The sequence below is a fragment of the Microtus oregoni genome, unplaced genomic scaffold, assembly GCF_018167655.1.
Source record: "Microtus oregoni isolate MIOR12 unplaced genomic scaffold, Mior012 000006F_ref0000085, whole genome shotgun sequence".
Classification (NCBI taxonomy): Eukaryota; Metazoa; Chordata; class Mammalia; order Rodentia; family Cricetidae; genus Microtus; species Microtus oregoni.
Genome location: NW_024543065.1, coordinates 4,307,567 through 4,327,112, shown reverse-complemented (window position 1 = coordinate 4,327,112; position 19,546 = coordinate 4,307,567).

Below are 19,546 nucleotides of genomic sequence, written 5' to 3'. Positions count from 1 at the left end.
TACCGGTCTCATCCGGAAGCTAGAAGCTTTTAAGACCTTGTTTTAATAGCAAAATGATTTAATTCTGTGTAGTCCAATTATTTTCAATAATATGACCGCATTGGTGTGGTTGAAATTCAGTTTGGAAAGTTAAGTTTAGAAACAAGCCCAAGATCTGACAGGAATACCTCATGGAGTGTTGGTGAGGCTCTGTGGAGAGAGGCTTTGTGGGGAGGAGTGAACCGAGAGACAGGGAGGGGCGGCTAAGAGAAAGAGAAACTTCAGCCATGGTTTAGTAAAGGTCCCTAGTTATGACATAATTTCCTATCACGAGGAAAGTAGCAAAAGGAAGTGATTTGCAGAACTGGGCATTGGTATTAATGGCCAAACTTTCCAGTTTTCACACGGTGTTTGTAGAGGACTGATTTCTGCTGTAAAAAATAACACCTGTTAAAGGCCGCTTTCGCTGTGTTTTTACGTCCCCCGAGGACAACTGGACTTACCATTTAGTACCCATGTCTACTGGGAATTAAATAAGATCCTGCATGAATATCCAATGTGAAATCCGATTTCTACTGCGGGGTACTCACCTGAAGAAATTTCCAAATAAAAACCAAGCTAGTATAAAATTAAACATATAGGTCAATTCACACTATAGCCTTTTACCATCAGATGATCTCCTAAATGTCAAAAAGGGAATTGATTTTGAAAATCATTTTGTACAAAAGGCTGAACTAAAATGAGAGACTAACATTAAATACCCTAAACAGAGAGACACTTAAAAAGTATTTTTTGTTTCGTTTTGTTTTTGCATTTATTTATTTGTATATGTATGTGTGTGTGCATGCATGTATGCATGTGTCTTTATGTGTGTGTATGCATGTGAGTGTGTTTGTGTGTGTGCACATATGCCGGTTTGTGTGTTCATGTGTGTGTGTGTGTACATGGCACGGATGTAGAAGCTAGCGGAGAATTTTGAGGAGTGGGTTCTTTTTCTCCACTTTGTGGATCCTGGGGTCAAACCCAAGCTGTCAGCCTTAGTGGCAAGGGCCTTTACCCACTAAGGCATCTCCCTACCCAGGCCTAAGAACACTTTTTGCTTTTGTTTTTTTTAAGTTTGTTTGTTGATTGATTGAATTTTAAAAAATTAAGTGAACTGCTTGTACTTCCTCTGTAGCCTCTTCCAAATCTGTCTTATCCAGCCTCTGCCCTGCGCACTCCTAATCCCTTTATCTGTAAATCAACACAGATTTTCCACGTTTACTCCAAACAAAATTCTAGGCTTATCTTCTCATGATTTGTGTCTGATGAAAGCAGTCAGCTAAACCTGAGAACAAAAGGTTTTTCTGCTTTAGCTTTCCACACCCAAAACCCAACATGAACACTTAGAGCTTCAATGTTACAGCTCTGTCATCAACAGGCTCCCAGTCCTAAAAGGGCCGGTGCCCCTGGAAATCCTTACAGATAGAAAGCAAGATGTGTAAGTCTGAGTAATCGCTTGGTACAGAGCAACCTCCTCAGAGCGTGAGGTCGAAGGAGCCAGGGCTGGGAAAGCCAGTTCCGCGTGAATTGGAGTTCATGGAAAAACTAAAAAATCATGCTCACGTGCCACCTTCAAACCATATTAATTTCATGCACTGAATTACACTGTAAAAACCCAGGGGCCTGATGAGATGCTTCAGGGAACAAAAACACTCGGCATCCACACCAAGGGCTTGAGTCCGACCTCCAGCACCCACGTGGAGGAAGGTGAGAACCAGAGAGAAGCCATTCGTGGAAGGTGTTTTCAGACCTCCAACCACAGACCCAAATTCCCAGAGAGCGATAATAATAAAAAATTGTAAAGAAATAAGTGTGATAAAAATTCTGTAATGACATTGTCTGTCCAGAGGCTAACCCCTAGTGCAGGGCTGTGACGCTGAAGTGGGGCCACTGCCCTCGGCCTAAGTGGTTTTACCAGGGCCGGTTATTAAATTTCCGCAAGTGTTGCAGCCCAGTTGCCTAACGACTGTGACTGACAATTAAATTGTCTAATAATAAACTTTAAATTATATTAAAGAAAGGCAATACGTTTCTCAAACTTTACCACAACACTTTACTCTCTGTGTACTTGAAATTGCTCATGTCTATTGCCTTGATACTGGGATTGCTAAATAAAATCTCAAAGTCCAGTTAAATTAGAATTTCAGATAGCAAATACTATTCTAATGGAATTATGTTCAAAATACTGTGTTGAAAACTTTTACTAATATTTGAGGGTTTTGTTTGTTTTATTTTATTTATTTTTGGAGACAGGGTTTCTCGGTGTAACCCTGGCTATCCTGGAACTCACTCTGTAGACTAGACTGGCCTCAAATTTATAGAAATCCACCTGCCTCTGCTTTCTGAGTGCTAGGATTAAATGCATGTGCCACCACTGCATGTCCAAAGAAGAAGAAGAAGAAGAGGAGGAGGAGAAGGAGGAGGAGGAGAAAGAGGAGGAGGAGGAAGAAGAAGAAATTGTTGTTTACCTAAAATCTTTTGTAGCTACATTTGTGCTTGTGAAAACTTATCCTGCAGGTGTTTTTTTTTTTTAAATCTTGAAGATTCTACATGGAAAAAATACTATATAAAGATATATTACCACATATCTCTCCCTAACCCTGCGCTCAGGGAAGTTACCCTGATCGTTTTAAATCAGTCATAGCAGGTGCGTCTGTTCCAGGGAAATGAATACATGCTGCACACTAGGGCTCTTGTTAGGTGTTTATGTGAGCATTGTTCATGGTAATTATTTTCACAGTGTTAAATACACCTTCAGTCTAGATGCTTATGATGGATTACTGGTTTATCTGCTTATTACAATAAACCACTTTATCCGTATGCTCTGATTATATTCAATATACATTCACTACACCCCTATCAACATGCAATATTATTTGCAAAAAATTTCAAATGGCTTTTACTACTATAGATTTTGCTTGTTTGGTTTTGCTTTTTTTCTTTTCTTTTATCTCTATCATCATCTATCTTTTTATTGATTATCCATTCATCTATATCTATCTATCATCTATCTATCTATCATCTATTCATCCATCCATCCATCTATCCATCATCTATCTATCTGTCTGTCTGTCTATCCATCCATCCAACTATCTATTCATCCATCCATCTATTATCTATCATCTATCTCTATCTATCTATCTATCTATCTATCTATCTATCTATCTATCTATGTATCTATCTATCTATCCATCTATCTATCCATCCATCTCTCTATCATTTGTTTTTGAGGCAGGATCTCATCATATAGCCCTGGCTGACCTGGAACTCAGAAGCCGGCTTGGAAGTCATGGTTTTCCTACCTCTGTCCCCAAGTGATAAGATTGCGTATGTGCCCCCCATGCCACAGCAGCCCTCATGTACAGTCCCTGTACAAAGACCCAGAGAGATGTCCAAATCTACCAGCATCTTTGGCATATGCGTGAACATGTATGTGTGCGTATAGCTTGCTGAGGTTAGATTAATATGGAGGACCACAGGGAGAAGATTAAACTTGGGCTCAGAAGTAAGATGAAGAGGATGTTTGTTCTGTGAGCCCTTAGCTCTCCTGGCTCACAGCAGCTACCATGACCACATGTTTTAGAGGCTCCAGGAAGCGGAACACAGATATTTACAGGCCAATTATTGCAGATTTTTTTTTTTTTTTTTTTTTTTTTTTTTTTACTCTTTCCCTGTTTCAAATTAAATGTGTGAAACCAGAGAAGAGATCAATTAATCATGGTTGCGGCTAGGCCCTGGGAAATCGAGGCCAGTGACCTCGGGTGGGTTGATGAATGAATCTGATCCCAGGGAAGGTGGGCAATGTCAGGTTTCCAGCCGCTTTGCTTTAATCATTTATGAGTACCCTGTTATTCATAGAGAAAGATGTGGTACTAGAGGCTCCACATTCAAGTTCATCAATATTACATAAGGAACGTAGCCGTTCCCAGAACAGCACGTGGTCAGCAAAGCACGAAGCCACGGTAGCACCTAAAAACTGGGAAAGTCAAGACTACCAGCCATGCAATATGCAACAAGCCCAGAAGGGTTGCCTGGGAGTGCTACTGGCATTGCCATTTTCACCTAAACCTCGTTTGAGACAAAGTTATAATCCCTTCTGTTCATTGTCCTCTGCTTCTCTTCCCGCCTACATTTCAAAAACCATAAACGTACTCCTTTAAAGGTATAAGGGGTTGTCTACTTTACAGAGATGTAAACTAAATACCTACACTAGCTTTTACATACATCTTGTTTACAGTTGGACTCCTAGAGTCCAAGTCAGTTTGCTTTCAAGGAATGCAGGAGGTTAGTTGTAGATACTATGGAGTCTTCCTGCAGGAACGTCAATTTCAGGTATATACTTTTATTTCCTCTACCCATATAATCATTTGGTTCCCAGTTTGTTTGGATGCTGTCCAAATGAATTTTGATGATGTGAAGAGAAAAGAAAAACAAACAGTTATTGACACTTTGAAAATGCTGGAATTATAGCGGTGAGCCACAACATTCATCTTATACTTATTTTTCTATTTTAAAGATTTATTTGCTTTTTTGTATATTTTTGAGTGTCTGCGTGTGTGCATATGCACTGTGTGTATACATAGTGCCCCACAGAAAGCCAGAAAAGATCCTTTAACCCTCACAAGCTATTGTGAGCCATTATACGGGTACTGAGAATTGGACCTTCATCCTCTGCAAGAGCAATCTTGACCATCTTAACTGCTGAGCCATCTCTCGGTACTCAATTCATATTTTTAAATTGTGGATCATTATACTTGGTTCAAACCATCACAACCCATATCCTAACATTCTTCCCTGTTCTTCACTGCTGTCCTTTTCCCAGAATGCCTGGCATCCTGTCAGGCACACATATTTTCAGTAGCTCAGAAACATCTCAGGATTACGTGACTACGTGAACATGAGCAAACACTATGCAAAGGCAACTTAGCTCCAAAACACAGGAGTAGATCAGGCCAACCTTGGATGGGCACTGGCAGTGGAGTGTGTCCGGGTCCACCTGCCTCCCCGTCTTTGGAGATGCTGTGCAGCCCCGTGTGCCCCTTTACCACTCCTCCTCTTCTTCTTCTTTTTTTTTTTTCGAGACAGGGTTTCTCCGTAGCTTTTGGTTCCTGTCCTGGAACTAGCTCTTGTAGACCAGGCTTGCCTTGAACTCACAGAGATCCGCCTGCCTCTGCCTCCCGAGTGCTGGGATTAAGGCGTGTGCCACTACCGCCCAGCTTTTACCACTCTTCTTACCATCAACGTGAAATGTCTAAACTGAAGGATGCTTCTGGGCCTTCCCAGCCCCCGAACTCTCCCTCATATAATAGTGATTCTAACACATGAGCAAAATACAGCAGGCTCATCCGGCCTTGCCTTTGCAAGAAGAACACACCGAACCGTTGTCCCCAGGTCTTTACCCTGCTAGGGTGGTGGTGACAATGCAGTGAGAGGTGTCCCCAGATGACAGCGTGGTTAACCACATGGGTAGAATTTTTTTTCTACTTACTGAGCCAAAACACAAACAGACAAAAATCCTTGGTAACCGCTGGGAGCTGAATGAGCTATGCGAATTGGATTCTGGAGAAGAAAGAAATATCAAGTGTCTGGTTGCTGGTCTTTAATTATGCATGCAGACCTATAAGCTGTGTGTGTGTGTGTGTGTGTGTGTGTGTGTGTGTGTGTGTGTGCAATTTGTGTTTAATAGGCACTTAAAGAAGGCTCAGGTGAGTGGGACAGCAGGTTTTACAGATTCTGTCCTTGTTTTGTTTCTCTAAAGCCCAGTTAACTGTCATTGGAGTGTTATTTGAAAATTATCACACAGGGACAGAAACGGCAGGTCAGGCCCTTTAATTTACGTCAGCGGTCTGGGTCTTTGCACTCAGGGGAGGAAAGAGGATCACTGACGGATTCTCTTTGTCCAGGGTTCAGGCTCTGCTGTTTATCTTCTCGCAGCTGAGTGTGTTTTCAGTGCTTTACTATGGGACTGGATTTTGAGTCTCCTTTTTCTTTCATGTTTTTAACTTTGGATTGGTTCTCCAATAAATGCAGCTTTTAGTTATGCACCGACTACGTAGGAAACATATTGTCTATGAGAATAAGCAGGCGAATATTTCCAAGTATTCATCTTCAAAATCAGCCTTGCTGCTAACAGATGACGCAAATACAAAATAGTCAATCGAGGTAATGCCAGATTGGTTGTTGCTTGAAAAGTATCTGGAAGTATCTGGCAAGGCTACTTTAAGCTCAGCATTTAAAAGCAGGGTATCTATGTATTTTATAGACTAGTGTTTTTCACCTCTCTTTGACTTTTCTACAAAAAGAAGCACATGGTTCTCATTGCAATTCATGTTCTCTAGCTCTGAACCAGAGTTTTCCTGAATAAAATGATTTTTTTTCTTGCAGTGAATGAAAAATTCATTTTATTTTAAAAAAGTGTTAGCTATCACAGGGTATGGTGGCACACACCTGTAATACCAGCACTTGGGGCTAAGGGACAGGAAGATCAAAAGTTCAAGGCCAGCCTGGGCTACATAGTAAGCTCCCAAGTCAGTTTGGGTGCTAGAATGAGGCCCTATGTCATATAACAGAAAGGAAGGCTGCCATTCACTGAATTGATTCAGTATCCACTCATAAGTGATGGCATATAGTTTGAAAAGTTCTGTTTGAAGTCAATAAAATTTATCAAACACATACATGCGTGGGTGTGTTCCCATTCACGAATGGTTATTTGGTTTTGAAGTAGATGTGATGAAGGATCAATTCTATCAATTTCCTTTTTAAAATTAGCGGGAGTACCGATCACTCTCAGTGCCAATGAAGGCCGAGTCCAAGAGCCCCTGCCACATCCAAGGACACCATCTCCTTCTTTAAGAACAACGGCTTTCTCAAGTGTTTAGACTGAGGGAGTGTGAGACAGATCTTATCAGAGGAAAAAGGAGTCCCCTCGTCCTTACATGGCTTCCCCCACAGTGGGCTCCGGGGGCTGAAGCAAAGTAGGGAAGAGCCTTGGGGGGAAGAACATAGCTCTCTTGTCACCAGCTAGATGGCCTCAGACAGTGGGCTGGGAGGACGGTGCCTCATCCCTCAGTCCCTTGGCTGTCTGTCAGCCGAGTATCACATTGAAGTGATACTTAGTGATAGACTCATCCATTGCTGCTCATTGTTTCCCTAGAGTAACCTCAGTTATGCCAAAGATGACGATGCTCAGCCACTGGCGGCTTTCTTGCTTCGTCCCCAGCATGTATGTGAGGCGACCATCTTCCCTGGCAGGGAGTATAATCATGTAACTGTAGCTCTGCATGTGTGTTCTTCCCATGCTTGGCCTACAAAGCTCCCCACCACCACCCTGGAACTTTTCCCACGTGTGCTGTGGACTGACCAGAAAGAACTCCAGGAACTTTGAGAAAGGAGACTCTCCCACCATCCATACTGTGCTATGACACAAGAATGGAGTATTCTCTCTCTCTCTCTCTCTCTCTCTCTCTCTCTCTCTCTCTCTCTCTCTCTCCATGTCTCTTTGAGATGGGTTCTCATTATATAACTGGCCCAGAGCTCATTGTGTAGACGAAACTTGTCTCTAATTCACATAAACCATCTGCTTGTGCCCCCTGAAATTAAAAGTATGTGCTACCACGTCGAGCAGAATTCTTTTTTTTTTTTTAACTTAAAAAGATTTTTTGAGAGGTATTTGCTCAGCCATGTTCATTGCTGCTCTATTCATAATCGTTAGGAAATGGAAACAGCCTAGTCATCCCTCAGCACATTGATGGATAATGAAAATGTGGTACCTCTGCACAAAAAAATTCTATTCAGCTGCAAAGGAAAATGAAATGAAATTTTCAGATAAATGGATGGAATCAGACAATATTATCCTGAGAGAGCTAACACAGGCAGAAAGACAGATTCCACATACTTTCTCTTATTCGTGGATCCTAATTCCAAAGTTTTAGATGTGAGAATATAACTTGGTGCACCAGTCGAAGCCAGAAAAGCAGAAAGGGAACATGAGAGAGAGGCAGAGACTAAAGATCTCTGGAGAGGAAAATTGTAGGAAACAGGAGCTATGAGAAGGGAAAGGGAAAATATGTGTCTGGGGGAACCCAACTGGGGAACAGGAGGAAGGACAATGCAGAGGGTGACAGAAGAAGGAGAGATGAACAAGACTAAGGGCATTTGAAAAAGCTATTTTATTTTTATTTCATTAGATTACTTAAGAATACTACATATGTACATATACTAATCCTTAATAGCTTAAATGGAGATATAAATCATGGGGAGACATTGCTTCCTCAAGAGCCATAGACCAGTGGTTCTCAACCATCCTAATGCTCCAACTCTTTAATATAGTTCTTTATGGTTTGGTGATCCCTAACCATAAAATTATTTTAGTTGCTACTGCACAACTGCAATTCTGTTACTGCTATGAATTGTAATATAAATCTCTGTGTTTTCCCATGGTTTAGGTGACTTCTGTGAAAGGGTCATTCAACCCTATTACCCCACCCTTCTCAAAAGGGGTCAGACCCACAGGTTGAGAACCACTGCTGTAGGCTATCTAACAAAAAAATCCAGTGCCAGGCAAAGGAAATCTTCCCTTGAGTTGTTAGTTGATGTGGGATTTTCCTCTGTATGCTATGAATACGTTTTTATTGCCATTGGTTAATAAAGAAGTTGTCTTGACCTATGGCAGGGCAGAATATGGCAAGGTAGGAAATCCAAGCAGAGATAGAGGAAGAAAGAAGGTGGGGTCAGGGAGATGCCATGTAGCTGCTGAAGGAGAAGGACACTGGAATCTTACCATAGGCCACAGCCTTGTGGTGATGCATAGATGAATAGAAATGGGTTAATTTAAGATATAAGAGCTAGCTAGAAATATGCCTAAGCCATTGACCAAACAGTATTGTGATTAATATAGTTTCTGTGTGATTATTTGGGTCTGGGCAGCTGAGAAAAGAACGAGCAGTCTCTGTTTACAGTTAGTTGGGGGGAGGTGACAAGAAACTCCCAAACAACATGGGCTGTTGCCATTGGCCTTGGCTGTCTCCCAGAACTTGAAGGTAAAACCCCATTGCTGAGGACACTATAAACTTTGGACACAGGACTTAGAGGACTTGAGCTAGAGCTGACATGGAATCTTCCTCTCACAGGACTGGCTCTCATAGTATCAGAGGATGCTATGCAATCTGCCCTGTCTATAGTCTCTTCCATCCTTGAGAAGATGCTGGGCCATCACCATGGAAGCTAGATGCATCCTATGCTGGTGGATTGACAAAGCCCTATGTTGCAGGGCAGCTATTTTTTGAAAAGATACTCAAGTTATATAAACAAAGGAACTATGTTTTCCACATTTCAGCTGTGTGTGCTGATTATATAAACAGTGACTAAAAGTACCCAAAGTCTGAGTGCTGATCTCCACCTCAGCTTAAAAGTGAACTTGAATCCAGACTCTACAGGACATTGGTGAGTTAGACACTCACCTCTAACTAATTTTTTAAGTCAAAAGCAAACTGTAATTTAACAGCAGAGTTACTTTTATTTTATATGTGTGTGTGTTTTTTTTGTTGTTGTTGCTGCTTTTTTATTGTTTTGTTATTTTTTAATATAGGGTTTCTCTGTGTAGCCTAACTGCCCTGGGACATAATCTGTAGATCAGGCTGGCCTCAAACTCAAGGAGGTCAGCCTACTTCTGTTTCCCTAGTGTTGGGATTAAAGGTGTGTGTCACCATTGCCCAGTCTATTTAGTATATTTTAATTCCAAAATTAATTACTTGATCTTAAAAATATCTTTATTTTATTTTATGTAAATAAGAGTTTGTCCTGCATGTATGTATATGCACCATGTGCATGCCTGGTATCCATGTTGGTCAGAAGAAGCCTTCAGGTCTCCTGGAACTGGAGCCATTGTGTGGAATCGAACCTGGATCCTCTGGAAGGTCAGTCAGTGCTCTTAACTACTGATCCATCTCTCCAGCTTTTCCAATGGAAAAAAAATCACATTTGACTCCATCCTCTGCTGTAGGAATTCCTACTGCCAACAGCCTTTAAGTTATCTGCCCACTTGTGCGTGGCCTCTTATTACTATAAATGCTAATGTAAGGTGTGCAGTGGTTACCCTCTTTTCCAGTTGTGGGATTCGGTTGCTGTTCCCCATTCGAGCAGAGGACTGTGATTTGTGAGTCTACCCCTAAATTAATAACCCTTTATTATACTCAGTTCTGAGCTAGTGTGGGATTTCTTTTTAGCGTATGTCTTCAATCCTCCCCTAGCCAGCTGCATCTGACCCATAGATTTGATAGATTTGGTTCTAACAGTGTTTGAACAGCAAACACCAAAAATTGGGTTTGTTGATGTGGGAGATTGCCTATAAAAGTCTGGATTTCTGATATCCAGCAGATCTGGTGGCCCAGGGAATCATACTCAGAAAAGAGGATGCCTGGCTACTTCCCTGTTTAGTTGGGTCAGGAACTGATAGGGATACTGTCCCCAACTGACCATCTTCTCTGTGACATTGCTGATCTATCATTTGCACTTGGTACATCGAGATGGGGTTAATTCAATGGTATACAAGTATTTTTGTTGTGGTTACTATAAAGAAAATGAGTCTGATACATACTACTGTGTTATTTGAATATTTGCCTTTTACCTTGTCTTTTTACACATACCCTTCACCAGTGAACTCAAAACACTAAGCAAACATTAAACCTGCTGACCCTTCTTACTGGGCAGGGACGTACATAGCTGGAAGAGATTGGCCTCAAAGGCCACCTTGCAAAATCAAGAATCTCTGTGGTCCTTCGATGAAGGCTGAGCCAGGGAGAATGGAAAGAGGAGCCAGGGAGAGCAGAGCCTATACTTTCAGAGCACAGATATTCGTGAGGGACCTGGCTGCACCTGGACACGAGACAAGTCTTTTGCAAGAAGACATGACTTTGAGATGAACCCTGAAGGACAGGCAGCAGCTTAGCCGAGGAAGTGCGACCCTTAGAGGTCAAGCAAGGGCAAAACGAGTAAAAGTTTGGAAGCATTAAAAACAGTACCGTGGAGTTGGGGGAGACGAAAACTCATCAGAAACATTTCTTCTTGACATATGTATCTTGTAATTTTGGAACTTTTAGACAAGATACATAGTCCTTGTCAAGAGATAAAGCCACCTGAAGAGTGGTCCAGAGCCAGTGAGGTGGCCCAGTTGGTAAGATGACCTTGCTACCATGCAGGATGATCTCTGGAACACACATGGTGGAAAAGAGAGAATCGACTCCATGAGTTGTCCTCTGACCTCCACATGGGCACTGTGGCACTTGTGCACATGTGCACACACACAGATCCAAATAAATAATCAAGTAAAGGTAAAAAAAAGAATGGCCCATGGACCACCAACATCATCGTTGCTTGGGATCTTGTTAGAAATACAGAATCTGGGTCCTAGGGATGTGATTCAGTTGATGGATGCCTGGTTAGCATCTACAATGAAGCCCCAGGCTCCATCTGCTAGTACCACATATACAGGACATCGAGAGACACACTCACAATCTTAGCACTATGGAAGTGGAGACAAAGACTTCAGAAATTTAAGCTCATCCTCAGTTACATGATGAGGTTGAGAACAGTCTGGCATGCATGGGAGTCCATCTATAAAATAGTAATAAAGAGCAAGTGGGATGATATGCATGTGGGAAGACTTCATGAAACCTATTATTTTGTATGCTAACTAAAAGTTCATTAAAATATCAATAGGAAAAGAAGATACAGAGTTTCAGTTGGACAAAAGATATAAGTTTTGAGATTTACTGTATAAGGCTAAAAGCAAAATGCTGCATGCTTACAATAGTCAAGACTATAATCAATATTATACTCTTTAAAATAATCAAGAGTAAATTCCAAATGTCTTAACACAAAAATAAGCAAGCAAGGGGATACATAGGTTAATTAACTTAATTGTCATTCTCCTTTGTAAACACACGTTACACTGTATCCTATTGGTGTAGGAGTATGTGTATACTTTTGATATAAATTTGATTTTTCAGATAAAATAACATGAATAAAAATTTTAAGGGAAAAGAAAAAATAGTAATAAAGAAATAAAAATAGAAATACAGAAACATGGGAGTTGGGGGCAAAATTCAGTGATGAACACAACAAGAGAGAGAGAGAGAGACTCAAACCCTGCTCCAGCCTGACTGAAGACCACGCACCAGGGGATCACAGACGCAATGAACACTGAGAAGTATGGTTTTTGCCAATAGTGAGGCTGTGGCCAGTTAACACAAAATTAATTCCTTCCTTCCTATTTACTTACATAAATGAGACCACATAGATATGAGACTAGAGATTAATGGAAGTAATTCTCGATATGTATATGGTTAATGTTAATTGTTAATTTGACAAAGTTAGAATCTCCTGGGAGATGGCCAATGAGCATGCAAGTGGGAGATTATCAATTGATGCTGGAAAGCTTCATTTGTAGGTGGAACCATTCCTGGGGGAGCGGCTCCTAAACTATGTAAAATGGAGAAAGCCAGCGATGTATGCATCTATTCCTCTCCATTTTCTGATGGCAGAAGTGATATGATTTGCTGCTTTAACCTCCTTCTGCATTGACTTTCCTGCCCTGAAGGACTGTGCCTTGAGATGCGAGGAAGAATAACCTCCTTCTCCCTTGAGTTGCTTTTTCCAAATTATTCTGTCAGAGCAAAACGAAAGGAATTGAGTGTGTCGAGATGGGTGGCCCATCAAAAATCACTGAATTACTGTTAATTGATTTTTCTAGACTAAATTATTGTTTTCCTAAATAAACTGAGACTTGGTTTGCCTTTAATGAAAAGTCTTAGGTCAGAGCTGGAGAGATGACTCAGCAGGTTAAGTGGACTTGTTGGACAACTGCGAGGACCGGAGTTCAAATCAGCGGCATCCATGTAAAAAGGTGGTTTGGGCTGTGCATGTGCCTATAACTCCAGTGCTTGGGGGAAAAAGTAGCTGCAGGTTCAGTAGCAGATCCTGTCTCAAGTGTGGAGGGTAGAGAGGGATCTAGTGCTATACTCCTCCGGCTTGTGTTAGTGCATGCATCAGCACATACGTGTGTGTGAATAACAAACACACATCCACGTACAAATGTTTCAATCGTGTGAGTAGTAACTATAGTAAGAATCAGTTAGAAATAGTCTTTCCCCCCAAAACGGAACTTTCTCTGGCCCTTTGAACTCACAAACTAAAAAAAGAAATGAGTATCAAGTTAACCATCGTATTGACTGGTTTATTTAATTTGCATTTTATAGCAGTAAGCAACAAAAGACTTAATTTTTTATACCGTGACATAGGAAAGTGATGGATGGATATTGTGAAGACAGAGGTGTAATTGCTGAATGTTTACTGTTTGCTTCTGTGTTCATACACTCTTCAAATCGGGCAGCCCGAGTACTTCCAGCTGCCTCCAAGTTAGTCCCCCTTCTGCAGATAGTCATGGCCTTCTCTGCCTCTCCATAACATCTCTCTCTCCCTCTCATGCTCTAGTGCCATGACCCATTCATACACACTTATACAACATATTTATAATACACACACATATTTATATGCATATACATAACTTTAACTTTCCCTAACAGGGAATATTTGTCTTTCTGAGTCTAATTTGTTTGGCTTAGTTTAATGATTTCCAGTTACAGTTATTTTTCAGCAAATGTCAGGACTTCATTTTTCTTAATGGCAAGCAGTCTGAGTTTAGGAACAAACCAGAGGTCACTCATACTGAGTTGCTTAAGTAAGGGTCCCACATATAGTTTGAATCTGAAATGTTCTCACAGGCTGGTTCCCAGCTGCTGGTGCTGTTTCGGGCAGCTGTGGAATCTTGTAGTAGACAAGGACCCCAGTGACAGAAGTAGGTCACCAGGAGTGGGCTTTTTTAAAGGTCATTCCTGGCCCCTGGTTCCTGTTTCTCTCTGCTTCCTGCTCTGTGATGACAAGAAGAGTCTCTGTCACATTCCAGACACCACGAGTTCTTTTCCATGATGGCCCAAACACTCTGAAACCTTAAGCTAAAGCAAATTGTTTCTTTCTTACATTGTTGCCAGGTATTTGGATCATAGCAACAAAATGTTACAAATCCAATGACTCTGAATGCAATCCCATCTTGTTTTCTTTTCCTGGCAGATACACGGACTGAGAGACTGAGGCTCCTTTACAAATTGGGTAGGTTTTCTTTGGTCTCAGATCAACTTTATTTAAAATTTATTATTTCGAGCCACTGGCTATATTTGTAGTGTTTTTGTTGTATGAAGTCAGGTTCTTTTGATTAATGTTGAAAATATGAAAGAACACAGTAAAGCCAAAGCCATTCGTGATGCAACCACTGCAGAATTCTACTCTGAGACATCACTTTTGCATCAATTTCCCCACGTGGCACTTGGTAATATATAAAGACAAAATAAATAATGATATGGATCCTTTCTTTCCCCTTCCTTCCTTCCTTCCTTCCTTTCCTTTCCTTTCATTTTTTCTTGTGCTTAGGATTGAACCCAGAACCAGTAAGACATCTACCACTGAATTGTATACCCCCAGATTTTATATATGCTACTTTAAAAATTAGACTAATGTTCTTTATTTTATAATCCACCTTTCTATATGCAGATCGATATTGTTCCTACAACATAATCTTCCTGTTCCCATAGGATACTATGTGGAGATGTAATAATATAAAGCAAGGTGCCTTTCTGAGTACATCAGGAGTACCCCCAACCTCACACACACTGTCTAGCAGTAGTGGGTGGCTTTATATAGGAGAAGACTAAAGCCCACAGAGGTAACGTGGTACTAGTCATTTTGGTGATAGCTACCAAAGAGCAGAGCTGGGATTTGAAGGTCTGCAGTGGAGATACAGAACATTGCACGTCACCCCTGAACTTGTTAAGTCTAACTGAACCTTTAGGGACCCCTTTTAAAGTCACAGCTGGGCACCCATTAACTTCTTCAATACCTCATCCTGGCACTTGTGCCATCACAACAATGATACAGCTCTTTTCACCTCATCTTTTAATTTCCTTTACGTATTTCTAGCAGTGACTGCTTTTGCCATCAATTAAGATTGTACCGGCAGATATACACCTTTCTCAGCACCCTCAGTAAATGAGTCAGGGAGAGCGCTTCAATCATTCTTCCCCTCCCTCCTCCCTTCTTGCTCTTTCCTCCCCCTCTTCCTCTCTCCATTTCCTTCCATCTTTCATTTCCTTCCTTCCCTTTCTAGAAAAGTATTGTTTTGCTTTATTTACATGATGAGTTAAAATACACACAATATTTGAAGAGAAAAAAAAATGAAATCGTGGTTTCCTGTTTCCAAATGGAGCCTTTGAGGCTCCTTAGAGCTTTAGAGGATGAAGAAATGAAACGATGGGAGTCAATCAAAAATAAGGTATCTACTTTTCAGCTTAAAGCATATTTTCAATTTTTTAAATAACTTTTTTTTTAAATGATAAGGCTAAGCATGGTGGTGTATGCCTTTAACCTCAAGAACTTTGGAAGCAGAGGCTGAGCTATAGGCCAGCCTAAAGACAGAACAGCTAGGGCTACCAAGAGAAACCCTGTCTAGAAAAACAAAAACAACAACAACAACAACAAACGTGTGTATGTGTGTGTGTGCATGAGCACCTGTGCGTGCACAGGAATACATGCACACAGCTGCAGGTGTCTGCAGAGGGCAGAGGGCTAGACCTAAGGGCAGGTGTGAGCCACCCCAGGTGGGCCCTGGAAATTAAACTCCCATCCTCTGGGAGCGGCAGTAAGAATTTTTAACCTCTGATCTTATGTCTTTCAATTAAAAAGCAAAATTTTATAACCTAAGTCATCTTTCTGCACATCCATTGAAACCGCGGAAAAATAAATTTTTAAGAAGGAACTCAGAGTTTTTAAAACGTAACTTTCTGTTTTGTTCCCCAAAGCTAATATTGGGACAGCAAACCACTAATGACATCGCTGGACGAAACTGAGAGTAGCGTGAACGCTGATGCTCTGACGTCAGCCTGCCTGAAACAGGAAGAACGCACTTCTGCAATCGCACTGAGAACTGAGGCAACGCCGTGGTCCCAGACTGGCGAATTTTACCCAGCCTGGCTGCCTAAGAGCCTGCCCAACAAGCTGGCCATGGCGCAGTGGTCGCCAGCAAAGAAGACACGAATGGTTGTTAGCAGTTTAACTCTCCCTCCGTGGGTCTCTCTCAAAGACTTTCTGGAATTTCTGGTTTCATCCTTGAATTTGTGCACGACAGCAGCTACCCCACAGTGAGAGCCCCTCATGTGTTCGTCCCATTTTGCTCTACTGTGGCTCATGACTGAGGGGAAAGTAGGAAGATCATTAAGACTAAAGAATGTTACAGTGGTTTAGGTCTGCATCTCAGCTGTTTGTACCATGTGGAATTCTGGTGGTTCTGTCCTCCCAATATTCATCCTCCATTTTCAGCAAAGTGTCTTCCTCTTCGTGCAACTACCTTGTATTTCTTTTGTACCAGGAACCAAGATGCTGTCATCCATGGAGACAGGAAGACATGCAATTCAAGCTAGGACAGTAAAACTCAGTTTCACAGATTGGAATTGTGGGTTACTTCAATGGAAAGTGGCTGGAACCTGTCATCCTTCAGATGGTTTCTCTGAAGAAACTGGTCCATTCATTCCCCAAGACTACAGGTTAGGAATGATCCTGCTTCCTATCCTTGTATTGAGCCAGCTATGCATCCTTGGCTCTGTGTACCACCTCCTACCTCTGTTGACACATTTAATTTATGTTATCTAGAATCTTCTCTTGTTTGTAAGAACTAAAACTCAAAACTGAGGATTCCTAAGCATTTCCAATTCACAGCCAACCCCATTTTGGGTGAGAACTTTTTACATGCATATAAAAGTACACAGAATAGTAGGGCAGCGGTGGGGTGTCTCAGTCAGTAATGTGCTTGCCACACAAGTATGAGGATGGAACTTTGGTCCCCAGGATTCACATGAAAAGACGTTGGTGGCGTGCTGATCACTCAAGACTTGAGAGGCAGGGACAGGCAGATCTTGGCAGCTTCCTGGCCAGCTGGCCTAGTCTGATCAGCAAGTCCCAGGTCAATGAGAGACTCTGTCTCAAAAACCAAGGTGAGGCGAGGTGTGGTGGCACGTGCCTTTAATCTCCAGGAGACAGAGGCAGATAGATCTCTGTGAGTTCCAGCTCAGCCATAGCTACAGTCAGAACCTGTCACAAAAACCAAGCCAACTACCCACCCAAACACCTAGCAGAACAACACCAAAAATTCAGGGTGTATGACACCAGAATAACAGGGGAAGTGAACCTGTGGAGTTCACACACAGAGACACATGTATACATATATATGCATGCACATATACATGTATACACACACATACATACCTATAGACAAATATGTACACACATACCTATGGCGTTCCCACACACAGACACAAATATACATACACACATGCATGCACACACACACACACACACACCTCTGGAGTTCACACACAGAGACATATATACCACATACATATGCACTGAAAGCAGAAACATAGATCAAACATTTATGGATAATAAATCATAAATTTTTTTGTGGGTTGGCAAGGTTGTTCAATGGGTAAGGACAGTTTTGGCAACTTTTTCTTGAGAAGCTTACACCCATGTTTTGGATCTGTGCCTTCTTAATCACCCCCCAATTCATACTTCTGCTTAAAAATTTGTTCTTAATAAACTCTAAGTTCTCTTTAAAGTTTTATTTTAAAACAATTTTTTGACATATGTAAAATTTTGCCATTTTTAAAAGACAAAAATCCAAAGGTATATAGAGAAACGCTGTCTCGAAAAGGCAAAAGCACAAAAAAGACAAAATCAAATTTGCATACTAGTTGGATGGATGTGCTTATTTATTTTCACATAAGGAATTAAATCTTGAGAGACTATTTGCTACTGCAGAACTTAGAATGTCTTTAGCAGTTTTCTAAGCTGATCAACATTTTGATTTTTTTTTTTATCAACAATACTGAAAATGCTGCTTTGCTTGTCTATGTAGCAAAAGTATTATTCAGGACCATTTGAGAAACTGTTAGCAATTCTGTCCTAATCCCAAGTCAAAATTCATTTAATGAAATTTTATGAAACTCAAGTCAGCAACCGAAACAGTAATTTTAAAAATCAAACACTCTAACCACTATAATCCAACGGCACTGTAATTTGATACTTACATGCTGAGAGATGACGGTAGGAAAATACCAAAAGCCTTGGTTTCTCATAATTAAACCATTATGTTTCCGTAAGAACAGAGTACTTTATGTAAACAATAATATCGCTGCAATTCATAACATAAAATAGTTTTAAGTGTAAGCCAAGGTATCCCAGGCAGTGTCCGTTGGTGCTGTGTGGGGTGATGGTGGGCATGGTACATGCTCAAAAGCTCAGAATTAAGGCTGCAGAGATGATGGACAGCCCAGGCAAGCACTGCCAGAATGACTTCAGATTCATTGTATTTGGTTTATAAATGAATTTTTGGTTGTGTGTTCAGACTCATTTTACTATTGCTCAAATTTTCACGACCCACTCATTTTGTTACATGATCTCATGTAGTGTCGTGGCTCATGATTGAAGAAACTGGGATCTAAAGAAACTAAGTGGATTGTATCTCTGAGAGAAATGAGCTCCACAGGGCTAAGTGTCTGCTTTAATCTATTAGTGTTCTGTAACAGTTCAGTTTTTAAAGTTTTCTACTATTATTATTATTATCATCATCATCATCATTACTACTAATATTATTGTTGAGACAGGGTTTCCCTGTGTCACTCTGGCTGGCCTGGAACTCACTTTATAAAGCAGGCTAGTTTGGGACTCACAGAGAACCATCTGCCTCTGCCTCCTGAGTGTTACTATTTTTTATCTTGTGTGCAGTGTGCGTTTGTGAGAGTATAAGGCTATTATCGAGAGTCGTATCATATTGCTCTCCTCCTTCTTTTGTGAGACAAGAATCTCTCAACTCAGAACTCATGATTGGCTGAACTGACTGGCCATTGAGCTCTTGAGATGGGACCCACCCATCTCTGAGCCTCCGCCCCAGCACTCAGGTTCCACACATGTGCTACCACATCTGATTTTCACACGGGCTCTGAGAATCCCAACTCAGGTTCTCATTCTTGTGTAGAATGCACTTTACCGAGGAGACCTCTTTCCAGCCCAATGTCTATTACTTAACTTTAACATAAAAATAATGGTGGGGCATTTACTTAATCTTCTTGGAGTTAAATCTTATGTAAAAATTTTAAAGCAATATCTGTTTCTCATACTCATGGGAGTTAAAAGAAAACATGTCCAAAAAATGCACAGTGCACCCTCCCTTGGGGGTAATAAACACACATCCATTGGCCATCCTACATGTCTAGCAGTATGAACATCTTAGACTAAGGCAAGTTCACAAATTGAGATATGTAAATAATTCTGCCATATAACAATTTTTCTGAATTTTTGGCAACATAGTAATACCTGCTAGAAGTTTATATTTAGATTAGAAAACTTATCTCATAGTTTGGATGTT